Source organism: Labeo rohita, chromosome 13, assembly GCF_022985175.1.
Source record: "Labeo rohita strain BAU-BD-2019 chromosome 13, IGBB_LRoh.1.0, whole genome shotgun sequence".
Classification (NCBI taxonomy): Eukaryota; Metazoa; Chordata; class Actinopteri; order Cypriniformes; family Cyprinidae; genus Labeo; species Labeo rohita.
In genome coordinates this window covers 33050515-33057286 of record NC_066881.1, presented here as the reverse complement: position 1 = coordinate 33057286, position 6772 = coordinate 33050515, and the positions used below count along the sequence as shown (strand labels likewise).

General features: G+C 31.5%; 1 long non-coding RNA gene across 1 annotated transcript; it reads left to right on the top strand.

The window, feature by feature from the left end:
- The first annotated feature begins 2133 nt into the window (after window positions 1-2133).
- Window positions 2134-6772, top strand: LOC127175262 (uncharacterized). Its single transcript, XR_007828962.1, has 3 exons — window positions 2134-2580; window positions 2681-2786; window positions 6156-6772. It is a non-coding gene; the product is annotated as an uncharacterized LOC127175262 (long non-coding RNA).

Below are 6772 nucleotides of genomic sequence, written 5' to 3'. Positions count from 1 at the left end.
TCCCTAAATTTCTATCAGTGCAATGATTCAACAAAGAAATAAATTATGAAGCCTATGTTAAGTAAAGACTGATATGAATTAGCTGAATAGATATTTAATCTTTGTCAATTTCAAGATCATGAAGTAAATTCTGTGTAAATTGAGACTTTATTTAGATGATTAGAATTTAAGGTCACCATCTTACATAATGAACTACATTTACATTCATCAAATGTTTTTTTTAAATTTGGACATAATTTGCAAATTTGACAACATTTTCTGAAGGTTAAGCAGCTCACTTCCCTAACAGCACTAAAAAAATGTAATTTCAGGTGTGTTTGGTACTCTGTTTAGCATAAGAGCCTTTTATAGTCAAGTCCAGACTACAGTGTTTTCATATGAAGAGGATTTTGCATTGCAGATACGTGAGGAGACAGTATTTGTCTGAACGTCTGATGTAGTTGTGTGTCAGTTAGGGCCGGACGGGCTGCGGAGGGTGAAGCTGAAACTCCATCATGCATCCGCTGTTTGGGCTGTAAAGCATCACTCATCTCTCCCGTCCTCTAGAGTCTCGCGCACATCTCTGACTCAATGGAGGAAAAATGCTAATGCTAGCTACAAACCTTTCCTCTTTCCAGGCTTGAGAAGAGTGTGTGTAGGTGTTTAAAGATATTCTGTGCAAAATTAGAGGTTGAGAATCCAGTGGAGAGCACAGATCACTTTATCAGTGAGACTTTAGCTTAGAGAATCTGCCGTTTATTTAAACGGTATACAGTATATACAGTATTACCTCTTAAACTATTTATAAGATTATTAAAATAAAGCTGAAATAAAATGAAAAATAAATATTAAATTAAAAACTATAACTTGAAAAAAACTTAAAAATTAAAAATGTGGCCTTATAACTGAAATAAAATAAGTTTAAGTACTAAAACTATTAAAACGAAAAAAAAAAAGCTAAAAATGTAATAAAAATAAAAAATTACTAAAATCTAAAAAAAAATTAAAATGAGAAATTTAAATATACAAATAAAAGCTAATGCAAAATACTAATACTACTATCCTTTCGGACAATTTTCACTCACTCTTTTTTATTACAAAAAAGAAAAAAAGAAAGAAAAAAGACTGAAATATCATTTTTTGTTAAAGTACTCAAACATTATTAGTTTTGTTTACAAAAAAATAATAAAAATGTATATTTATACAGTATAATGTAAATTTAATTCAATTCAGTTTAAAGAATTAAACATATTACAAACATATAGACTGCATTTTAAAATCAGTAAACTGCAACATATTATAAACTACATTTTGTAACCCAAAAACTGCAACATTTAAACTATATTTTAAATCAATAAACTGCAAAATATTATAAACTACATTTTTAACCCAAAAACTGCAACATTTTAACTACATTTTAAAATCAACAAACTGCAACATATTATAAACTAGATTTTTAAAATAAAAAACCTGCAACATTTAAACTATATTTTAAAATCGATAAATTGCAACATATTATAAACTACATTTTTAAAACCAAAAAAAGCAACATCATATAAGCTATATTTTAATATCAATAAACTGCAACAAATTATAAACTACATTTTTAAAACCAAAAAACTGTAACATTTAAACTACATTTTAAAATCAATAAACTGCAACATATAACCTGTTTTTAAAACCAAAACTGCAACATTTAAACTATATTTTAAAATCAATAAACTGCAACATATTTTAAACTTTATTTTAAAATTAATAAATTGCAACATATTGTAAACTACATTCTTAAAACCAAAAACGCAACATTTTAACTACATTTTAAAATCAATAAACTGCAACATATTATAAACTAGATTTTTAAAATAAAAAACTGCAACATTTAAACTAGATTTTAAAATCAGTAAACTGCAACATATTATAAATACATTTTTAAAACCAAAAAAATGCAACATATTATAAGCTAGATTTTAATATCAATAAACTGCACCAACTTATAAACTGTTTTTAAAACAAAAACTGAAAAATATTATAAACTACATTTTTAAAACCAAAAAACTGCAACATTTTTACTAGATTTTAAAATCAGTAAACTGCAACATATTATAAACTACATTTTTAAAAATCAGTGAAAATGGCAACATATAAACTAGATTTTCAAATCAACAAACTGCAGCATATTTTAAACTATAAGTGGTCCTCATGCATTATTGCGCCTATGATGCTAGAATGTTATGGGTGGTTGCTAGGGCGTTGCTATGCGGTTGCCAGGGTGAGTGACTGTTAGAGTGTTGTTTTGTCAGAAAGAGCTCAGAAGAGTCTCTGTGATGTTTCTCTCCAGATACTGTGCTGTCATATTTCGGTTTGGGTTTTATTCAAATCACTAACCGTGAGTCTAAACTAGCTTTAGGGAGTAACAAAAAGATTGTCGGTGTGATTCTGGTCTCTCCACATGCAGCGAGAGTCACCACGGGAACAACCTCCTGACAGCGGGACGATCAATTCACCTCAGAATAACGAGTCTCCTCGCGGCTCACTCGAGATTTTCCCCGCTCCAGCTGACACTCGGTATTGGATGAATATTTCATGGGCGCAGAAGAGAAGGTGATGAAAACAATGAATAATGTTAAAGGCCTTTTCCTTGAGGACATGCGTGGGATCTTTTTTAAAAGGGGCGAAAGAAATTAAACTCTTTTTCTTGCAGATAAAGAACAGGCTAACGACGCGTCCACTGGTGCGGAGACGAGCAGACGCTTGCCATTCGTTCTCTATGGGAGGCTCGCGCCGGGGATTGTGGGATTGATCGCGTGGTGAGAATGTCAAGAAAAGTTCACTGATGTTCAACTTTATGCTAACGATGCAGCCGCTGACGTTTGGAAATCTGCTGATGCTGCTGGATTTACTGCTTAAATCACATTGGTATCACTGTAGTTCAATTACAGTTTGCACAGTTTCATTATGACTGGACTGTGGCTGGGATAATAAGAGCGTATTGAATACTAGTTTGCACTTTTCAAAATGAAATTGTAATGCATGTATGTGTCCCTGGACCACAAAACCAGTCATAAGGGTCAGTTTTTTGAAATTGAGATTTATACATCAGCTGAAAGCTGAATAAATAGGCTTTCCATTGATGTATGGTTTGTTTGGATAAGACAATATTTGAATTTCTGGAACCCAGGGGTGCAAAACAAATCAGAATAATAAGAAAATCGCCTTTAAAGTTGTCCAAATAAATATGAAAGACATATTACTAATCAAAAATTAAGTTCTGATATATTTACGGTAGGAAGTTTACAAAATATGTTAATGGTACATGATCTTTACTTAATATCCTAATGATTTTTGGCATAAAAGAAAGAAGAATCTATAATTTTGACCCATACAATGTGTTTTTGGCTATTGCTACAAATATACCCATACTACTTAAGAGTGGTTTTGTGGTCCAGGCTCACATATATCATAAATGTATTGACGATATTGAATGCAGTCATAAGCTACACCTGCTTTACCTCCCTCTGCATTTTATGCAGACATTGTATTTAAATAATGGCTATGATGCTTTACTACCTTTGTATTAATACTGAATTTAAAGGTGATATATCATAAAAATCTGACTTTTTCCATGTTTAAGTGCTATAATCAGGTCCCTGGAGCATCTACAAACCCAGAAAATGTAAAAAAGGAAGATGAGAGCAGTGGATTTATTGATTTATTTACTGTATATTATGCTGCTGGCACACAGATCTAATTTAGACATGTGATTTTTTTTCTCCCCCAGCTGTTTCCCTCCACACAACCAAAAAAAAAACTGACTGTTTCTGTAACTCATGTGTTTTTAACATAAACTTGTGTGTATTTGACAGTTTAAGCGCAATAAGACATGAAAGAGAGCTTAGTTTAGTACTTCAGAAAAACCCTATATCAGAAGTTTAAACTGATATGGCTTTAAAATGCTTGATTTCAGCACGATAGACATGATATTTAAAACCAAACAGATGTTTTTGACATAATATCTGAGGTAGGAGCTGTAAAGGCACAGCTCTTTTCTGAAAAAAGGGTGCGAGGAGCAGCAGCTCATTTGCATTTAAAGAGACATGCATGAAAACAGCATGTTTCTGCTTCCACTCAAAATAGGCATTTTCAAAATTATATAATAAATGATTTGTGAGGTATTTTGAGCTGAAACTTCACAGACACATTCTGGGGACACCTGAGACTTATATATTGTATAAAGGGGCTTAATAGGTTTCCTGTAACAGGTTTCTGACACAAACCTATAGGGATATGATTTAATGATGATAATGTTACTCACAGAAATCACATGTACAGTTGAAGTCAAAAGTTTACCTTGCAGAATCTGTGAAATGTTAATTATTTTACCAAAATAAGAGGGACCATACAGCATGCATGATGTTTTTTATTTAGTACTGACCAGAATAAGATATTTCACATAGAAGATGTTTACATATAGTCCACAAGAGAAAATAATTAAATCAATCAATAAAATGGCTCCAACATAGGCTTTTGGCTTTTTATTGCACAGGAAAGTAAATCCAGATAGAAAATTTGAGGGAAAGCATGAAAAACAGGACTGAAATGTGACATAAGAGTCAAACTCAACATACTGTACTTCATATGTCATGTGCATGTACATCACCAAATGCACATCAACATGTCAGCTTTGATTAAGTCTTCTCTCTGCCCTTCTATGTGACCTCTTTATATTAAAAAAAAAAAAAATTAAATTACGATGTCAAATAGCATCCATCTTCAGCTAACCACAGGGCATACATGCATCTTCACTGCAGCGTTCACATACAGTGAGGTCAAAGTTTACTTGCAGAATCTGCAAAATGTTAATTATTTCACCAAAATAAGAGGGATCATACAAAATGCATGTTATTTTTATTTAGTACTGACCTGAATAAGATATTTCACATAAAAGACATTTACATAGATCCCTCTTATTTTGGTGAAATAATTAACATTTTGCAGATTCTGCAAGTAAACTTTGACCTCATGCATGGGTGCCCTGCGGTTAGCTGAAGATGGATGCTATTTGACATCGTAATTTAATTTTTTTTTTAATATAAAGAGGTCAAATAGAAGCGCAGAGAGAAGACTTAATCAAAGCTGACATGTTGATGTGCATTTGGTGATGTACATGCACATGACACATGAAGTACAGTATGTTGAGTTGGAAGCTTGTGTCACATTTCAGTCCTGTTTTTCATGCTTTCCCTCAAATTTTCTATCTGTTTTATTTTCCTGTGCAATAAAAAGCAAAAAGCCCATGTTGGAGCCATTTTATTGATCGATTTAATATTAAACAAATAAAAAAGAGATGCATGTTTCAGAGTTTATGATACAAATGACTAAAGTGAAAAATATATGATAATTCATGAATGCATACATGCCTATTTTGTTGAAATGTTATCGTTTTCATTATTATGAAGGTTAAAATCAGTTAAAAATCCCTTGTAAATCTCATTATGCTTTATTATTACCAAATATTGGATTCAGTCTTTTTTATCAACTTGTTTTCACAGGTTTTGTGTTTCTTTTTGGAAGTGATTGATCGTAGGCCTCATTGATCTAAGCTTTTGCACATAAGTTTAGAGTGAAAAAAGCATTATTTGTGGATAATTTTTGGTAAATATGATCAGTCAGTTTCAAAAAGTAACACAAAACTTGTGCTGATTGAAAGAAAGTTTATAAAAACATTTGGTAATAGTATAACAATGGGAAATATACAGGCGATTTTGTGAGAAAATTTGTTTTCGTTAACATTAACATTTTCAGGGGGAAAAAATCAAATAAATAAATAAAAGACAATCCTCTTGAGGTTACTGAAACACAAAATGAGGGTTAATTAATTCTTATATTTTAAAGGCACATTTATGTATATAAATCCTATCCTATACAGTTTTCATTCATTCATTCGTTTTTAGGTAAGTGTTCATTTCAAATGGTCCCAGTTGTCTTTCATCAGCTTTCAACTTTCATGCATTTGTGATAAAATGTAGCATTCTTAACTTGCAATAAATGATAGCCATAAAACTGTAACATGACAATCTGTTGTCATAACATCTGATACATAGAAAATGACTGTAAGCACATTATGGTACAGGATATTAAATCTAAGTCTGTTTTGGTCCTTGTGTTTCTGGATACAGCATTCTGAACATGCAGCATTCAGACGTTGATGGATTGTTTTCCGTATGCAGCCAGTGGTGACATGAGCAGGATGAAGGATGGACACAGACCTGCAGTCTGACAGGAACCTGCTGATGATCATTGATCGCTCATGATGCCGAGGCAATATCTGCATTACTATGAGTAATCAAACTTATGCAAATCAGAGGTTATCAGTGCAAAAATACTGGCCTGTGCTTTTTTTATTGACTGTTTTTGTAATAGAATGCAGGGTTATAACCAGAGTCAATATTTTTATTAAATATATATATATATATATTGTTTGTTTGTTTGTTTTTCATTTTTGTACTTTCTGATTTTGTTTTAATTTTAGCTACATTTTTATTTTTATTTATTTATTTTTAAATTAATTTTTATTAAAAATGTAAAAAAAATATGTCCTTAGCTGAAATAATTTTTATTTATTTGTTTCATTATTTTCTGACAGAAACCTGCTGCTGATCATTGATCGCTCATGATGCCGAGGCAATATATGCATTACTATGAGTAATCAAACTTATGCAAATCAGAGGTTATCAGTGCAAAAATACTGACCTGTGCTTTTTTTATTGACTGTTTTTGTATGCAGGGTTATAAC